The sequence below is a fragment of the Capsicum annuum genome, chromosome 10, assembly GCF_002878395.1.
Source record: "Capsicum annuum cultivar UCD-10X-F1 chromosome 10, UCD10Xv1.1, whole genome shotgun sequence".
Lineage (NCBI taxonomy): Eukaryota > Viridiplantae > Streptophyta > Magnoliopsida > Solanales > Solanaceae > Capsicum > Capsicum annuum.
In genome coordinates, this window is record NC_061120.1 from 68,912,635 (window position 1) to 68,931,415 (window position 18,781).

The window sequence follows — 18,781 nt, forward strand, 5'->3', positions numbered from 1 at the left end:
TACAATACAATGCAATAGTGGGATATTCACGCCATTCCCTCGACCCTTTTTTTAATGGAGAAAGAAATGGAATGTTAAAAACCATCTTAAATATATATGCAAATTTAGTCGCCGTCTTCCTATACAATATAGGTCGGCCGTCTTCCTATATAATTTAGGTTACGACTTTAATTGGATAAAATTAAACTTTTATCTATATTATATTATTAATAATCGAAGAAAAAAAATATAAAATAATAATTTTATCTATTATAGGGTGTTTTAATGAAGAGAAAAAAATTCAAATTATATTTTAAAGACGCTTTACATTATTAATATATTATAGATATAGATAGATATAGATATAAATAAATATTAATGATCCCATATTTGTTTCTTTAAATAGATGAGTTTCCTTATCATATGAGTAAAACAAGAAAAACATAATTCGGGGAAAGTAATTAGATTATTGGTCTACTAGCCTAATTGTGGTAGTTTATCCACCACTCAAGCTCTATACTGTACAAAAGGAAGGAAAGGGACCTTTCTCCTAGTATACTTGGCTTCCGATTTTATTTTATTTAGCTCCTATATTAAAGATATATATTTAATTTTATTTATTTATTTTAGTGAAACAGGAAAATTCTATTACTTTTTTAAAAAAATTATACTATCCTTAGTATCAACTTTTCGATATTTTTTTAAGTGCTTTTTTGTGTTGTAATTTTATTTCTAAATAAGTATATGTTTAAGTATTTAAGAATACTTTGATTATAATCTTTTTAATAGATCCTTGAGTTTAAATATAGTAATCAATGTCAACTTGAAAAGAAAAAGAAAATTAATTAAGGATAAATTGGAAAAGTTACTATTAATTTTTTAGAAGTGAGTGGTTCATTATAGGGTGTGCCCAAACAAAAAGATTACTTTCTCCACTTTAGTTTACGTGGTCTCGTTTGACTTGTCACACTCATTAAGAAAATATTAATTAGAAGTATATTTTACAAGATTAATCCAAATGATGTCTTGAAACTCTAAATCTAACTGTTACTATTTCTTTTAGTTATTTAATGCTGAGGGTAATATGAGAAAGAAGTAATAAAACACTCTTCGTTTGTCAAAATGTACAACTAATTTGAAAAATAAATATTTAGAAAGAAAATCAAGAAAAATAAAATGGAGAAAATATTTAGGAATGGAGGAAGTAAACAACTATATAAATTACTACTAATAATCAAATTTAGAATTTCAGTGCATCATTAATAAAAATAATTTACCCCCTTCACTTCTAAATAAGTGGTTGTTTTAGCTTAGAACATTCCTTAAGAAACTACTGCTTATTCCCATACAACACCAATTGTTTTTACCAATTTTTTCATAATAAATATTTTTTTCGTTCATTTTTACTTGTCATAGTTTAATTTAGTAGACTATTTACCATACTATTTCGAATATTGATGGTTATTATTGTATTTTGAAATTAGTTTAGACAATAAATAGTTAATATCAACATGGGTTGTGGTGTAGTGATGGGACTATTCTACCCTTAACAAGAGATCTAGATTCGAGCCTTGGATATGGAGAAAATCCTGTTGGGATCACCTCTCCCAGAATGGGTCCTGTAATACGCGATTCGAATTAGTCAAGGCTCTAATGCGAATATGGAAAATCGAATGAAAAATTAAAAAAAATAATTAATGTTAAAAGTAAAATAAAAAAAGAAATATCTTTTTTTGATATGACAAAAATAATAAGATAAAATAAAAATTTAATTAAAAAAATTAGTGACAAGTAAAAATGAACAATTAAATTACTGAGTTTCTTTTAATTATTAAAGTGTCTTGGTGAAATAGCAAATGTGTGGATCAGTTTAATTGGAGTAGCTAGGCGGGTGATATACTTCCTCCGATTAGAATATTTTGTCACTAATTTTTTAATTAGACTTCTATTTCTATTTGTTAGTTTGACATATTAAGAGGAGATTTTTTTATCCTTAATATTAATTATTAATTTTTAAATTAATTTCAAAATAGAATAATAACTATCAATTAATAAGAATATATTGTAAAATAATCATAATAATAATTATTTCCTTAATGAATGTGTCAAATAAATGTGACAAATAAAAGTGAATGAAGGTAATATATAGGCAAAATGACCTCCTGGACCTCTATACTATGTCGGTTTTATAAGTTAAACACTTCTACTTATATGTTTGTCATCTGGACCCCCTGAACCTACTAAAAAGCAACATTTTAAACCCTTTTTTGGTGAGTGTAACACACTCTCTCCCACGTCAACTGCCACATCAGTTCTCACGCCTGCCAAGTCAGTCATGCCTACCACGTCATTTTTAAAATAAAAAAATAAATAAAATAAAAAAATAGAAAAAGTATTACATTAAATTTCAAGTCATTTTTAAAATGCCACATAATAAATTAAATATTAAAATTAATTTAATTAAATAAGAAAAATATATAAATTATAGAAAAATTTAAATAATCATGCTTTTAAAATTTGAAAAATTTGAATAATCAACTTACATGTAAGTTGAAGTGTCCAACTTACAAAACTGACATTATAGAGGGGTCCAGAAGATCATTTTGACTAATATATATTTTGAGTTATTAGTAGTTGTTCGAGGATAAACGTAGGTTAAAGTGTGGCGTGGTGATGCAGGATGTATTTACACACTTTTTAGCCCTGCTTCGCCTATACTTTGTCCCGAGAGTAAAATATGTTACATATACTCTTGATTATTGCTCATTTTAGTATTTTTGAATATGTAATGTTTTCATACTCACTAGTTGAAAATAGGTTTTTGGCATTTTTTTCCAGATTAATTCAATAGTTTTTTTTTGTTTAAAGCATCAAGACTAATTATTTTGAGATAAACATTCAGTACCTCTCTGAAGTATGGCCAAAGTTGTTACGACACTCTTCAATTTCACAGGAATTTTATTACTCCTGAATTCAATTTTAATATATTTTTATCATACTTTTGTACTGACGTGACATCTCTATTATACAAAATAGAGCCCACATCAAAGGTGACACGTCAGCTAAAAAAGTTGACAAAAAATATCATGTCAGCTAGAAAGCATGATAAAAATATGCTGAAATTTAGTTCACATGAGTAATAGGCCCCCGCGAAGTTGAAGTGTATCGTAACAAATTTGGTCATAGTTCAGAGAATACTAAATGCTTTAAAATAATTTAATATGATGGAGATTTATCACTGATTATTGTTGTTTAATGTTGCCTCACTTACGAGTGGAAGGTTTATACTTTTCGGCACTCTCTTGGGGTGCCTATAGTGAAAATAAGGCATATTAGTAAGAGTTACAGTAGGATGGAAAGAAAAATTCACTCGTATCTAAAAATATTGAATTTCAATTTTGAATATGAAAAAAATCTTAGTGCTCCCCCTCTCCCTTCTCCTCGCCACACAACCATCTTTGTAAATAAAATTTACATGATGTGAATCTAGATTAATCAAGATCTCAATATAAATTCTATTACCAACATGTGAATAAGCCAAAAAGCGAAAAGATCATTATGGCCATGGTGTTACTGTAGCAGTAATGAAGCGAGAACTAAGTGATTTTTTTTAAAAAATTTAATACAACAGTATATTGAAACGTTTCTACTACTACTTGGGGGATATGACCCGTGATAGCACGGGTCCAACGTGAAGAATTTTTTTAGGTTAATTTTTTAGGTTAATTATTATAATTTATAATGTTTTTACGTAATCTTTAAATAATATATATTACACCCCTTGCTAATTTGCATGGTATTGATTGCTAATTATTATGATTTATAATACCTTTACGTAATTCTTAAATATATAACAGATTAAAAAGAAAAGTAAAATAAACAAATATAAAAAAAAATATCTAAGCAGGAAATACAAGCAAACATGTCGATCTGCTACCTGCTTATCATCCTTTATAAGTGAGGTAATAAATCACAGATATCAATTTAAGTAGAACAATGCTTAGACGGCCATGATAATTAATTAGAATTGATATAATAAAATTATGATTGAAGCAACGAAACAAACATGTCTTAAATGACTTATAACACTAATTAGAAGTGATATATCAAAATTACTATAAAAAAATATTTGTGAAAAAAGTTTAAGTGAAACTCATATAAGACATCAAGTTAATTTAAAAGATCAAAAGTAAATTTATCATTTTATGTCTATATTACATTTTTTATTAAATATTATTAATTTTTTAATACTTAGATGACTTATAATAATTAATTAAGGGGATAATAAGTAAAAAGTGATATAACAAAGTTATTATAAAAAATTATTTGTGAAAAAAATTTAACTGAGTCTCATATAAGACATCAAGTTAATTTAAAATATCAAGAGTTAATTTAGTATTTCATTTCTATTTTAAATTTTTTATTAAATATTATTAATTTTTTAATATTTAAATAAATTATAATAATTAATTAGGGAGTGATAGTCAGTAAAATTATGATTTAAACAATTGAAGCATACATGTCATAAATGTCTATTTTTCTTTTTTATTAAATATTATTAATTTTTTAATACATAAATAACTAATAATTAATTAGGAGTAATATAGTAAAATCAAAGATGAACTTCTATATTTGAAAATTATATAAAAAGTATTATTTTATAAGTTATATTAATTGGCAATTTAAAATATTTAAAAATATATAAAAATAAAAAATACGATCAAAGATATACATTAGGATAGCGAGAGTGACAATCAATAACTTGTAGGAGTAACATACTTAATCAAACATAGATTATTTTTTACAAATAAAAAAATAGTGAATTATTAGATATTATTTAATAGCAAATTATGTTAGCCCTCACAAAGGCAACATTTTATTAGGTGTTTACGTTGGATTTACTAAATATTTCTTTAGTTTATTTTTATTTGGTTCACTTTGACTTGACACATGCCTTAAGAAAATTTTTATTAAGAATTTTCCTAACTAATAAGATTTATTTATATATTTTGAAAATCTAAATTTGATGATTAATATTTTATAGTTTCTTAATCAAAGGATTAATGTTAGGATAAAATAATAATCTCTTTTAATTTTTCTAAATAACTAAGTAAGAAGGAAAATCATATTTTTAGCATAAAGATAAATAAAAAGAAATATACGACATTTATTTAATTTTATTATTTAATTATAATCAGTTAATATAAATTATCATATTTGGTGTTTTGCTTTTTAAGAATCAATGTAATAAATTTTTAAAGGTAAATTAAATTAATTTAATATTTTTAATCAAAATTTAAATATTCAAATCCTTTAAGTTGCAATTTTTCTCATTTCAATATGATGAGTGGAGTAAATTTTGTGGCCAGTTTCTTATCGTTTAGTGCGCTGACAGAAAAACGGAGGATTAATCTCATGACTGCCAGCGATGGGGATACCTGGAAACAAAAAAAGAAGAACATATATTTTAAAATATTGATCATAATTTATATTATTTGAATATCAAAAAGGAACTATGACAATAAAAAAAAGAAAAGAGTAAAAAGTTGAATATAAATAGTAGTAAATATTTATCCTTGTGTTAAACTAAAAAATATTGTGGGATGATTATTTACCTTTCACGTATTCAAATGAATATTATATGGAAGAAATGAGAATAAATAATAATCTACACACCCCATCATATTCAATAACATTCATGACATGAATAATATTTCATTGGAATGACGTGAGTGGTAATTTATTAAAAAATAATAGATTTTCTTTTAAATTATTGCTACAGTCCAATAAATAAAGAACAAACACATAATACATATCTAATCAAGATAACTCTGGAAGACGGTTTAAAGTTTCTTATACCTTAAATTTTTTTTTTTTTTTTATTCAATGCCTGAAAGCTAACACGTTGAAACTAATGCTTTTAATATATAGAAAAATATATACAGTTTATATCTTGTTCATTTACGATGAATCCGCTTTATTGAAGGGCGGATGCCGGTAAGTTGAGAGTGGCGGCTTCATTTTCTTGTTTAACACTTTCTAACTCAAAATTTTGGACCATCTAATTCTTTATTATTTGCATTTTTAATTTTATCCTTGTGAATTTTATTTTATTGAATATACGTAAAACCTCTTATTAATATTTAATTTTAGGTCACCATTTTCGTGAGCCGCCTGTTGCAGTTACATTAGTCCTACCTATGATTTTGAAGTATTTGGATGCGTTTTCTTTTTATCTCATATGTTCCGAATCAGGTTACTCCTGCAAATATAGAGATTCAGGAATTTCTGCTATATATAAAAAGGATGATTTAGGATGATCAAGGGCAATATCGTAAATTCACACTAAGTAGTATATATCTTCATTCAAGACGTTGGAACCATCAATATCCTTAGTTCCAGAAAAATCCATGATTCACCGACTGACTCTCTTTCATCTTCACTCTTCAGGTATATTAGCAATTGCAGGTCAAGTTTTAGTCTCAATATTCTCTTCCACTTCTTCGTTGTATTTCCTTGTTTTTGTCTAAAATTTCATCGACTCAGCTATAAACATGAAAACACAATAGATTATCTTAAGACACTTTTTTGGATCTGGAGCAATCGAACATTCCAGCTTTAGCTACGCCATGGAGGATTCATCATGGAAAAACGAATGGTTATCACCAGCTTTAGTTACGCCTATGAAAAATTTAATCCTAAATATTTTCACCAACTCAGATTTACCCATTAATCACTCTGAAAATCCCAAAATATGAAATCAAAATCTGAGACCCAAGCTTCAACAATGGTGGATATCAAAGATTCCCACCAAAATAATTTTCGGTTCAGTATGTTAATTTCAATTCTGAACTCAAAACCACACCAACTTAAATTTTCAGGTTCAAATTGGGTCTCCGGAGGGTTCAACGTTAGCGCTTCCAAATGCTTCATGACTCAAAACTTCTCTTAATTTTCTTCACTGTCAATGAACTATTTTCATTCCTTCCATCTTTATAGCGGGTTACAATTATAGGTTGGTTCATCTTTCAATTTATGCTCAATTCTTATTCGTTGTGTACTTCACCTTTTTTTTTTTTTTTTTTTTTCTATTTCAATCCTTGCCTTTTTTGGGTTCTTTTCAGATAGAGTGATCGGAAGACGAAAGCGTATCTTTGCTTCAAGAAGTTGTATAACTATGTCGAATTGTCCTCTCCTTTGGTACCAACTGCAATTAACCTCTGTTTTGTTTATTATATTCAGTAAGTATTCTCTTTCTCCATGTTACTTTCTTGCTCCATGTTCTGTTCTTCCGTATTAGGTCTGCGGTAATTTTTTTTTAATTTAAGGGGTCATATGATTTTTTTAAATGCCGAAAGAGAGTGGTTTATAGTTGCATTTGAAGGGAGGTAATGCTCTACATGGTGAATAATTAGGAGTGATAGAGGCATCTTTGAATTTATGGGTCTCCTTGAATATTTTCTGTTTAGTTTGTCGAAATTTCACTCCAACACACAATGTATTTGATTTAATTCACAAGAAAAAATCTTAGCAAGTATATATCATGTGATAAGTCATTATTTCACCCAAGGTGCTCAAGCAAAAAAGAGTATAATTAGAGCATATGACAATTAAATCAATTGTAAGTTTTGAAACAAGCGACAATTAATTTGCTTAAGAAAAAAATTAAATAGTCCATGAATAGTCTCATTCTATAATAATTGGCACATAGGAGTTGAACTGAAGCCTTAATTCATATTTATGAATCTATATTAAAGAATCCTCAATAAAAAGTTAAATTAGATCGACTAACGATGAAGCAAATCATCTACAAGCTGCACAACCAATGAGAAATTCAAGTTGAAAGAGGAAAAAAATAGACAATCAACCAAACTCTTGCCTAGCTAGCATGAGAAAGGTTCAACTCCTATTTCGATTGAGCAATGGAGCAATCAAGGGTACAAAAGTCTATCTTGTGATTTTTATCTCCAGGTGTTCTCTCTAGATTTCTCCAATTACTTTCTTTCTTGCCGATTTTCTTCTGCAAAGAAAACTGTAGTTATAAGAATAAACACAATTGCTGGCAGTGGGGCAATTTCACTTTTTTTTGGTGTTTGAGAATCTTTCTACAAGTTAAAAAGCAATACCGTCAAATTCTAATGAAACAAGGTATTCCTTTTCTTAATTTTAGTTCCTATTTTTTTCTTACTTTATAGTTGTTCGTAGATTTTGTTAGCTTTTTATGATAGTAATTGTTATGGGTAACTATAGATTTTTATAAGCAACTTATGTGGGAATTGTAATGGATTACCTCAAAATTGAAAATGAGATTGTACTGGTGACTTACAAAAGAAATGGTCCTGCATTTAAATGCCTTTATGGTACCTCTCCGCGATCTCCTTGAAAATATTCTTTTAACTAATTTTTTAAGCCTGTCTTTTGTTTTTTATCCCTTTTTAGATCTTTCATTTAAATTTAAAATTTTGTTGGTGATTTGATCTTCTTTGAAGTAAAATCTGGTAAAACTTGATCTTGATATATTACTATGTGAATGGATGAATTACTTGAAACTATGTTGCGGGAAGACATAAACTGTTATTGTTGTAGTCAATTGTAAGTTGTTTATGAATGTATTTGCTTTCTAATTTTGCAATTTTGTCTCTTTGTCAAACAATTTTTTACTTATTGATGTTCATGTGATTGTAGTTTCAGACACGTTGAGATTAACGACATGCTGAGTGATGTTAGTAAGCCGGTTCGCTTACTTCAACTGATCTGCATCTTGGTGGCACAAAATACATGGTCATTCAAGAAGAAGTAATGATTGCTGATGTTGGCAATATATACACGCCTTTTAGCCTTGCTTTGCCCATGTTCATACCATGTTCTGAGACTAAAATGCACTAAACACTCCCAAGTTTTATGCATTTTTGTGTTTTGAAACTAATCGGATGTGTTTTGCGTTTTGTAGGTAAAAAGACCGAAAATTGCTTAGCGTGGACAAATGAACACTGTATTACCGAGTCAAGCTCAAAGAGAGGTAGGTAATTTATGTACGAACCATTAGATCGTTCTTCATTCAAGATTTAATTTATATTTTGAAAAAAAAAAGTTCTCTGTTTGTACATGTACTCATCATCTTTCACATGATGTAACGTCTATTTATTTTATCTTTCATGACACAGATATAATTCTTAATTATGTTTTTAGTAAGTGCTTATTGTACTTTTCTGTCAGCAAATATACATAATCATAAAAATAATATCGACACTTTTAGTTTTTTCTTTTTAAAAAATAAATAAATAATTTTTTTTAAAAGGATGGGTGAACTAGAAATGAAAAATTGAACCCGTGAAAGTTTAGGTAGCCAATTAACCAATCGAGCTGCCAAGAGTCGAATGAGTAATATTTTTCTAACACATTGTATTACATATTTGGTATGACCTTCATCAACTATCCCATCAAAAGATCGTACTCATATCTCCTTTGGAGAAAGAGGACAAAAAATCAATTGAAATGTGTGCTGCTTTCTGAGTATTTGTTATGTACTTCTCAAATGCTTATATTTAATATAACAAGTAAAAAATATGAGGTCACAAAATCTAACCATCTACAAGGACATGGAACTTGCTTAAAAGAAGCTAGATGTTATAAAGGTGAGTTGTAATGAAGACCTTTCAAGAGTATTTGATATGAAATTTATCCCTGGATAATTCTTTTTGCATTATGCAGGTTGTATTAGAATATGATGCTTTTGAGGATGCTCGAGCAAAAGGAGAAAGACAACTAACAATATAGTCAATCGGTCGCAAATCTTATTTGAAGGTTCATATAAGAAAGTATCACCGGTGAGACATTCTTAAACCTAAAGTACAAGGGAACAAACCACATGCGTGATAAAGTGGCCAGTCAATGATAAATGCTCTCATTCGAAATTTCAGCATGTGGTATAATGAAGTAGGAGTTATAAAACTGCTCACAGGTATTCTAGGCACCATGTTGGATTTATTACCCTTTCAATAACTTACATCCTCCTGCCTTTACATACTTCTTGACATTGCAAGTTATTTCTATTTAGTATATTGTTTCTTCCTATTTTTTTTAGTTGGTCATATGCTTGTAATTGTTTCTGTTATAAAGCTTTTGATGTTACATTATGATGGATAGCTTCTCAGATTTTGCACAAAGTATGTTCTTGATAAATAAAATGCTCTTCTTTTCTAATGTATCTCAATTTTTTGCAAGACTCAATGTGGATGAGAAAAGAAATTGGAGATACATTTAGGACCAAAGTCATCCCATGGATGACCCCCACAGTAGTACAATGAGCTATATTAATTGTACATTAAAGTGCTGTACTTTTTCATTAAGTATCTATTGGAGACTGAATGATCACTTCATGTGGCTTTTACTGTAGTTGGACCAATATAGCTCTAGAATTATTTCTATCATCGCACGCGTATCTTCATTCTTCTTTGGACTTTCAGAAATTACTCTCACTTAATTTTCTCTTTAAGTATGCTCCTTTAATTCAAGCCCTAAATTTTCCGATTCACTTTTCCTTCGTCTCATGTACAATTCGTGTAACGTGAGCTTTTATGTCATTAGAGAGATTTTCTAATAATTGTTGGTAAAAGGGTAATTCATTGAATGAGAATAAAAAGGTGTTTGGATGAATCAGCTAAATAGAAGCTCGAGGTTTGATTCAACGTGTTGGAATTTGACATAGATGATTTAACGACTTAAAAAGAAGTCAGATTAGAAATACAATTATGTGTTTTCACAATTTGAGATGACGTTGTGTGCTACTGCTTGCTGAGTATTTGTGTTGATAAAAGCAAACACTTACACTGGTCAGCAGGGGATGGAGTTGCTTTCGAACCGCTTGGTGGGAATATTATGGTATAACCTCTTCAATTTCTGTATTTTTATTTTTTTATGTATTTATATTACATTAATTAGCCGAGGACATGGAACAGTTACAGCTCACCGAGGACATGACCCTAGATAGGAAGGTCTGGAAGACGCGAATTACGGCAGAAGAGTAGGGCCAGATTGGGTCGCTAGTGTAGGGAATTACCTGTTATGATTCCGTATTTAGTGTTCCATGCTTATTACGAATCTGTGTGCTTTCCTCTGCTTTCCTCTGTTTTATATTCCTTATGGGTGCCGTATTTATGTTATGTCATCTGCTTCTGTGCTTTACTATGTGTTTGTGTGATATCTTGTGCCTGAGCCGGGGGTCTTTCGGAAACAGCCTTTCTACTTCATCAGAGGTAGAGGTATGGACTGCGTACATCTTACCCCCCCAGACCCCACTAAGTGGGAATACACTGGGTTTGTTGTTGTTTGTATATTACATTAATTAGCCAAAGGTTGATTCTTTATATATAACTCCTTTGAAATTGATTTCTTTTTAGGTTTTAGTCAGATGATAATTTCATAATCACCAATTGCAAAATTCTGATGAACATTTGGCTCAGTATTTATGCTGATAAAAGTGAATGCTTATACTGGTTTGTGTAGGGATGGAGTTGCTTTCGAACTGATTGACGGGAATGGTATAACACCTTCAGGTTCTGTATTTTTAATTTATTTATTTATTTGTATTACATTAATCAGCTAAAGGTCGATTCTTCATATATAACCCCTTTGAAATTTTGATTTCTTTTAAATTTTGTCAAATAAAAAGTTGATAATGTCTGGTTGCAAGATTTTGATGTATACAAGCTCCTCCCCCATCCCCCTCCTCCCCGCCCTCTCTCCCCCTATCAGTTTTTTGTTTACATTGCCAGACTATTCATCAATTCCTCTTCTACAGTCTTATAGTACACTTCTTTCCTCCAAGTTCTATATTTTCATTAATTTTCTTTTGATTTTTCTTGCAAATCTACTCTTGAGTGAAGTTTGAAGTTAATCCCACTGTATGATTGAATAGTAGTAGAAAAACTAATTACTTCGTTTGATACTAATCTTTACAAAGATTATTTTCAAGTGGCCGAAATAAATGCTTATAGGCTAGAAATGTGTTGGACCTACATTGCTTTAGTCTTATTCATTTTCCTAACTTTTTAAGTCCACTATCACAAATTTTATTTACAATTCTCAAGTGATGACATTTTTGTAAAGCGTTCTACATGTTATATTGTGTGAGATTTTTTATGCGAGATATGTGTGTCTACTTGCTCAACTTATGATAACTTAAGTGCCTACTTATGGAAATTCATAGTTTGAAGGATTTAGATGTCAGTTGTGATCAAGTTAAAGGGCACAATTATGTATTATGCCTTTTCCTTTTGGTCCACACTGAATTTTTATATGAGCAGTTGGGAAACATGTGTCTGATCTATATAAATAGAAATTTTACATCTCTTAATATCATTTCAATGATTTCATGCATATATAATTCTTTTATGTAATTCAATTGATTATACAGAAAGATGAGAATTTTTGTGGAATCAGCGGATGGATCGTTATGAACTTGAAGAGTACACATGTTGGTTGGACCTCTCTGGCACCAAAGTCATCTCACTATCTAGAAGTCTACGAAGCCTGTTTTTGTCCATGCAATTTTTGTCGGTGTGCAATTTTTACTCTCTATTTTTGTTTTAGAAAGATGCACATTCAAGAAATAAATGCACAAATTATTTAAATCATTGTCGTGCTCAATATAACCCATCTATCAAATTGTGAATTTCTGTTGAGGCAAAAGTATGAAGAATACAGACTTTCGTCGTTGGGTCCGTGCTTTGCACGGGCATTCCTATCTAGTTTACTTAGATTTTAGATATCATTTAGACTCAAATGTAATTCTTAGTACTTTGACAATGATTTTATTTTCTTATTAGGATTGAAGAGAAACTGTTGTTCGGCTGAGTTTGTTAAAGGAGTTTCTCTTTCTATTAGACTGGGTCGGGTTTGAGTTATTATTGGAATTGGGTTACGGGTTAAATTAGAATTATGTTGCGGTGGGATTGGGATAAATTAAATTAAAAAGGTCAAATGAACAACATTGTAACACTTGTGCTGCCGTAAGTGAAAAGTTAAGTGAAAAGTTATATATGTACCTTTTCATTAATGCAAGAATATATTTGTACCTAAAGTATGTCGGGGAATATATCTGTATCATTTATTAAAGTTCAGGGGTATATATGTATCTTTTCATTAACGGCAAGAGTATATTTGTACCTAAAGTATGATGGAGGGTAATCTGTACTATTTATTAAAGTTTAAGGGTATACTCGTACCTTTTCCGTTTTGTAAATCGACACTAGATTTTCATTATTTTGCAAAGAAAAAATGTTTGAAAGTGGAATTTCGTGAAGGTCAAATTTCTTATGCCCATATTTTGAATCCAGATTTTTATTTAAGAGGACACATTGATTGAAGTATTAATTTGTGAAACAATTAGTACTCATGAATAAAAAAGATGATAAGAAAATGGAAAAGGGGCAAATATATCCCTAAATTATGATAAATGATACGTATATAGCCTCTGTCATACTTTGGGTACACAGATGCTCCTACCATTAATGAGATGGTATGTACATGCCCTTACACTAACGGCAGAGGCATATGTATACCCAAAGTATGACGGAAGGTATATATGTATCGTTTATCATAGTTCAGGTGTATATTTGTCCCTTTTTCATTTTAATTTTATATCTCAAATAATTAATTCAAAACCACTACTCGATCCAGTCACAATTAAAATTCTAGACACGCCTACCTAACAAACACATTTTTTTTACCCTATAACGATATACACACAAAATAAATCATTAACCCGTAACACCCAAAAACAATACCACATAATTGAACCCTTCACATTTTAATTTTCAGAAAAAGTTCAAATACTATCTACCATCGCTCAACACCACGTATCCGCCGTCTCCATCGAACCAAAAATATTGCACCAACGAACCATCGTTGTACCCCTAGCTCTGGCCACCTCCGGCCTAATCTCCACTCCATCAAACCAGTAAATACTAACTAGTAGCAGCGACCAATCACTCCAACTTGATTGGGGATTCACGTTTAAGAGAAAAAAGAAGAAGAAAATATTGGGTTTGAAGCAAAAAAATAAAGGTCGGATTAAGTTGGTTTGAAATTGGATTCGATGGGTTTATTAGGTCAGATAGTAGGTTTGAGTTAATTATTTGAGATTAAAAAATTAAAATAAAAAGGGAATAAATATACCCCCAAACTATGATAAATGGTACGTATATACCCTCCATCATACTTTGGGTTACACATATGCCCCTATCGTTAGTGTGAGGGACATATACATACCATTTCATTAACAGTAGGGGCATATGTCTACCCAAAGTATGATAGAGGGTATATCCATACCATTTATCATAGTTCGGGGGTATATTTATCTCTTTTTTGATAAGAAAATTTGTACTCATTAAGAAATAATTAGTTTGTGCAGATGATATGAAACAAATTAAAGAATATAACAAACCAATTACAGGCACTGTCATGATGCAAGGATCAAGGTCATGATGACATTTATTGTAATGACTTGAATTTGTGAATTTTTAGTTTTTATGTACTTTGATTATTTTATACTTTTCTGTAGTTTCTACATGTTAATTTTGGAGTTTGGAGATGGTTGACATGGTTTCCGATGCGATCTAAAATGATTTGTGCGAGTTTGTAATTTTTAGAGGCTTGAAAAATCATGTAGTTGACTTTGATCAACATTCGTTGTTCTGAATTTTAGATGACAATTTGGACTACACCAACAGATTGGAAATGTCAAATCTGATTTAGTAGCATGGTTGATTCGGTATTGAGACCTTTATGTCTCATTCCGATCCTTCGATTAGAAAATAGTAAAAAGGGATTTTGGGGGTCAATTCAATGAAAAAAGATATTTTTTTTACAAAAATTCGACATCGCCATTGAGTCTAAACCGCCAAAATTAGCCTAGTAGCATATATTATTTAATATTGTTGGGTACCGAACGAATATTAAGGATCCGTTCAGAGATTTTGAAAGCCACACAAATCAACTGATAACTGATATCTCGTGCATGAGGTCACCTTCTTCGCGAAATGTGGAGAAGAAATTATTCCTTCATTACAAATGCGATGATGGGACCATGAATACGAAGAGTATCAGGTTGGGTCAGATCGAAGTCCCTTCTTTATAAATGGGAGAGTTCGAGTCTTGGACCTTCACAAAGTGAAACCCTGGATACAAACACGAAGGCCAATTTAATTGGCCGGTCTACTTTGTTCCTCATGAACGTGAAGGGTTGATCATGTTCGTGAGGTATTGTTCACCAAACAGTATTAAAATTCATTTTCACGTTGTTTCTCCATTTTTGAACCTTTGATATTCAGGTTTGGGAGATTCTTGAAGATTTATTCACCATTTGAGCTTGGGTAGGCTCTAAAACTTTATTTCATTATTTTTCATCGATTATATCATCAAAAACACCTTTAAATCATGATTTTAAAAAGAAAATTTGAGAATTTTACCGGTTAAGTTTAAGAAGGATCTGTGTTCGATTTGGACCTTGTTTTAAACCCATTTTTACGTTTGTAGATTCTTATAACCTTGTGAAATGCATTTCTAAAATAAAGTTTTAATTTTACCACTTTCGTTTACAAACTCATATTTTGAACCCATTTTGGACCTGGTCCAAATATGGGCGACGTGGATATTGTTATCTTTCTTTAATGCGTAGGTGCTATATTTGGATATTGAAGTTGATTTTGAGGCCGTTCATACGGTGTAAACTCCATGTTGAAGCACTTCAGATTGAGATTTCATTGTTTTGAGGTAGGTTATGGCATAAGTTCTTCCAAATTGTAGTTAATAGAATAAGTAAAACATGTTTTTGTCACGACCCAATTTATGAGTCTTGATGGCACCTACTCTTTTCTACCAGTAGGTAAGCCGAACCATAGCCTGGAGCTAGATGCAATGGGCTAACTTGGTGGAAAACTAGCCTAAAAGCTGGAATTAAACAATTAAAGGCTTAAACATCAATAATACAGTCATAAAGGTCTAATAGATAGATAAAAAACCAACAAAAATCTCAAGACTCAGTAATGGCAGTAGCTAATACAAAAGAATTACGAGTACTAAATAGTGAAATACAACCCGTCTTGAAAATGAAAAACTAAAAATAGATAAATAGAAGGAAAAAAGGGTAACTCCGACTCCAAGAACTCACTCAATCTCCAGAATCAACTCTACACGAATATTGAATCAACGACGACAACTAGTACTCAGATCTGCATCAAAAAGGGTACAGAAGTGTAGTATGAGTACCAGAACCACAGACACTTAATAAGCATCATTGGCAGACCGAGCTAAATCATAATATAAAGATGATAATATACAAGATAAATTAAGCTATTTCAGATAAAAGGGACAAACTAGGAAATAAGCTCCGACACCGTTGAATATAGATAAATAAATGCATCCGAGATAATAACATAAATATCATACCATTAAAACTACAAGATTGCCCTCCTTAAGTCAATGAATACGAAAAAATAAATAACTCAATACAGACCCTACAAGGCTGGAGGGTACAATCTAGAAAATGAATAACCGAATAGCTGTAAATAACTAAGCATCATGTCATAACCAAACATCCATTTGAATTGTACCATCTCCAATATAATTCAATGCCGTATTTGAACCAGAACTCATTAGTATCATCATTTGCTGGACATGAATCGGAACCCATATTGTCAAGATCATTATCAATTGTCAGACTCGAACTAGAACTCCTATTTATAATTCATATCCATGAACCATATCACCAATCCATACCAATAAGCTAACCCAATGGACTATGTTAATACCGTGTCTAATAAGTCATGCCAATACCCATGTCAATAGGCTATTCCAATAATCAAAGTCATAAGTTATTTCAATAATAGCATCTATAAGCCATCAATTATATCTGTAAGCTACATCTTATATATATAAGCCATAATATATATATAAGCCATAATATATCTATTAGCCATATTATATTTATAAGTCATATTACATCTATAATCCATATCATATATGTAAGCCGTATCATATCCGTAAGCTATATCATGTATATACACCATATAATATCTATGTGCCATTTTAAATCTGTAGGTCATATCATACCTATACACAATATAAAGTATATAAGCCATATCATATCTATAAGTTACACCTTTTAATCACGTTGGCATCTGTATCATTAAGCATGTCAATAGACCATATTATTAATCATATTCAAAAGCTATGTCAATAGCCAAACCTATAAAATATATACTTATTCATGTATAGGAATAATATCCTTAGCGATACTCGATATTAGCATCAATCCTCCCATATAAAACTAACATACTCAATAAATGTATTTAACCTCCTCAAGTGTCAAACCATCCATTAATATAAGTATATCATATGTAAATAAGCCTACAAGACTATCACAAGTCTTGGTCTAAGGTGGGCTAGAGGGGCCCACTCAACTCCTTGAAATTTATATTTAGGCAACTCCTATCACAGACTATGTTAAGGTATCTAAGTTTATTCCTAGATGTCAAGCAAGCCATAAATTTCCCTAAGATAGTAATCCTTCCCAAACATGAGCAACTAAGGCAATCCTACCTAAACAAAAGCAACTAAGGTAATTTACCTTAATTTAAACAACTAAGAACAATTCCACCCTAAACATGATTGACTAAGACAATTTCACTTAGCTTAAGTAATTAAGGCATTTATATTCTAAACATAAACCATGAAGCCCAATCCACCTAAGACATGAGTAACTATGCTAATTACTCTAAGTCCACGGTTTTAAGATAGCCTAATAGTCCAACTAAACCCAAAACTTTTAATCATATTTCCAACACCTAATCCCACCCTATATCTAGCATAATATCATAAACATATTACAAAATAACTCAATCTATGAAGAAGGTAAACCTAGCCTAACTGGGAATCTAAGAAGCTCAAAGAATTTTCTAAATCGCTAATTTCTCCTTCCAAAAAGCTTGAACAAGGTGCAATGCTATCAAAATTACAATCTACTTATCAATACGAGAATAATGATACTTATATTGCACCATTGCACTTCAGATACAAAATTACATAAAAATTCCATAAGGGGTTCATTTATGAAAATCACATTTTCTAAACCAACACAACATCCCACCATGCTCAAGGAACCTCTACCTTAAAAATGGATAGATTTCAAGTTATATTAGTGATAGAATTGAGTCATCAAGCTTTTAGGGATTTTAGTTATGAATAGAGAAACCAACCATGAAAATAATGGAAATCTTACTACAAATTTAATAGGAAATCACATAAATTAATAATGATAAACCCCTAAATCACCGATAATCGAACTCCTAAGAACTCCCACTTTTTAGGATTTAAGATTCTAAAGAATGGATAAAAATGGTGAAAAGTTGGGATAAGTGGGTATCTATACCCTTTTCAAGAAAGTGGATGCCACTGAAATAGATACTTGACTACTTTAGCAGTCACCACTTAAGCGCCTGGTACTGCTAAAGTGGTACCCGCCCCCACCAGCCAGGCCACCAAATTTGGACCATGGGCTACTTTAGCACTAGCCGCTAAAATGCCTATGTACCACTAAAGTAGTATATGCTGGCTGCCAGGGACACTAAAGTGACCTCTACTAAAGCATCCAAAGGACCGCTTTAGTCGTCGCACCAGATGTGCTATAGAAATATAGCACTTTCAATGCTTAAAATGAGGAAAATATACAAGTTTCTGAGGTTGTTTTGTTAGATATGATGCATTTTGGGTATGTTTTGCAGGAAATCGTGTTTGGGATGCT

General features: G+C 30.6%; 1 long non-coding RNA gene across 14 annotated transcripts; it reads left to right on the forward strand.

Annotated features, from left to right (window-relative positions):
• The first annotated feature begins 5,876 nt into the window (after positions 1-5,876).
• Positions 5,877-12,614, forward strand: LOC107845396. Of its 14 annotated transcripts, none has more exons than XR_007045709.1 (8): positions 5,937-6,429; positions 6,861-6,994; positions 7,104-8,571; positions 8,665-8,775; positions 8,930-8,998; positions 9,691-10,860; positions 11,485-11,534; positions 12,395-12,614. It is a non-coding gene; the product is annotated as an uncharacterized LOC107845396 (long non-coding RNA). The 14 variants fall into 14 exon arrangements; XR_007045721.1 differs by having other exon boundaries at positions 5,938-6,429; positions 7,104-8,775; positions 9,691-9,940; positions 10,817-10,860; positions 11,379-11,534; XR_007045717.1 differs by having other exon boundaries at positions 5,938-6,429; positions 7,104-8,775; positions 9,691-9,940; positions 10,820-10,860; positions 11,379-11,534.
• Positions 12,615-18,781: the final 6,167 nt, after the last annotated feature.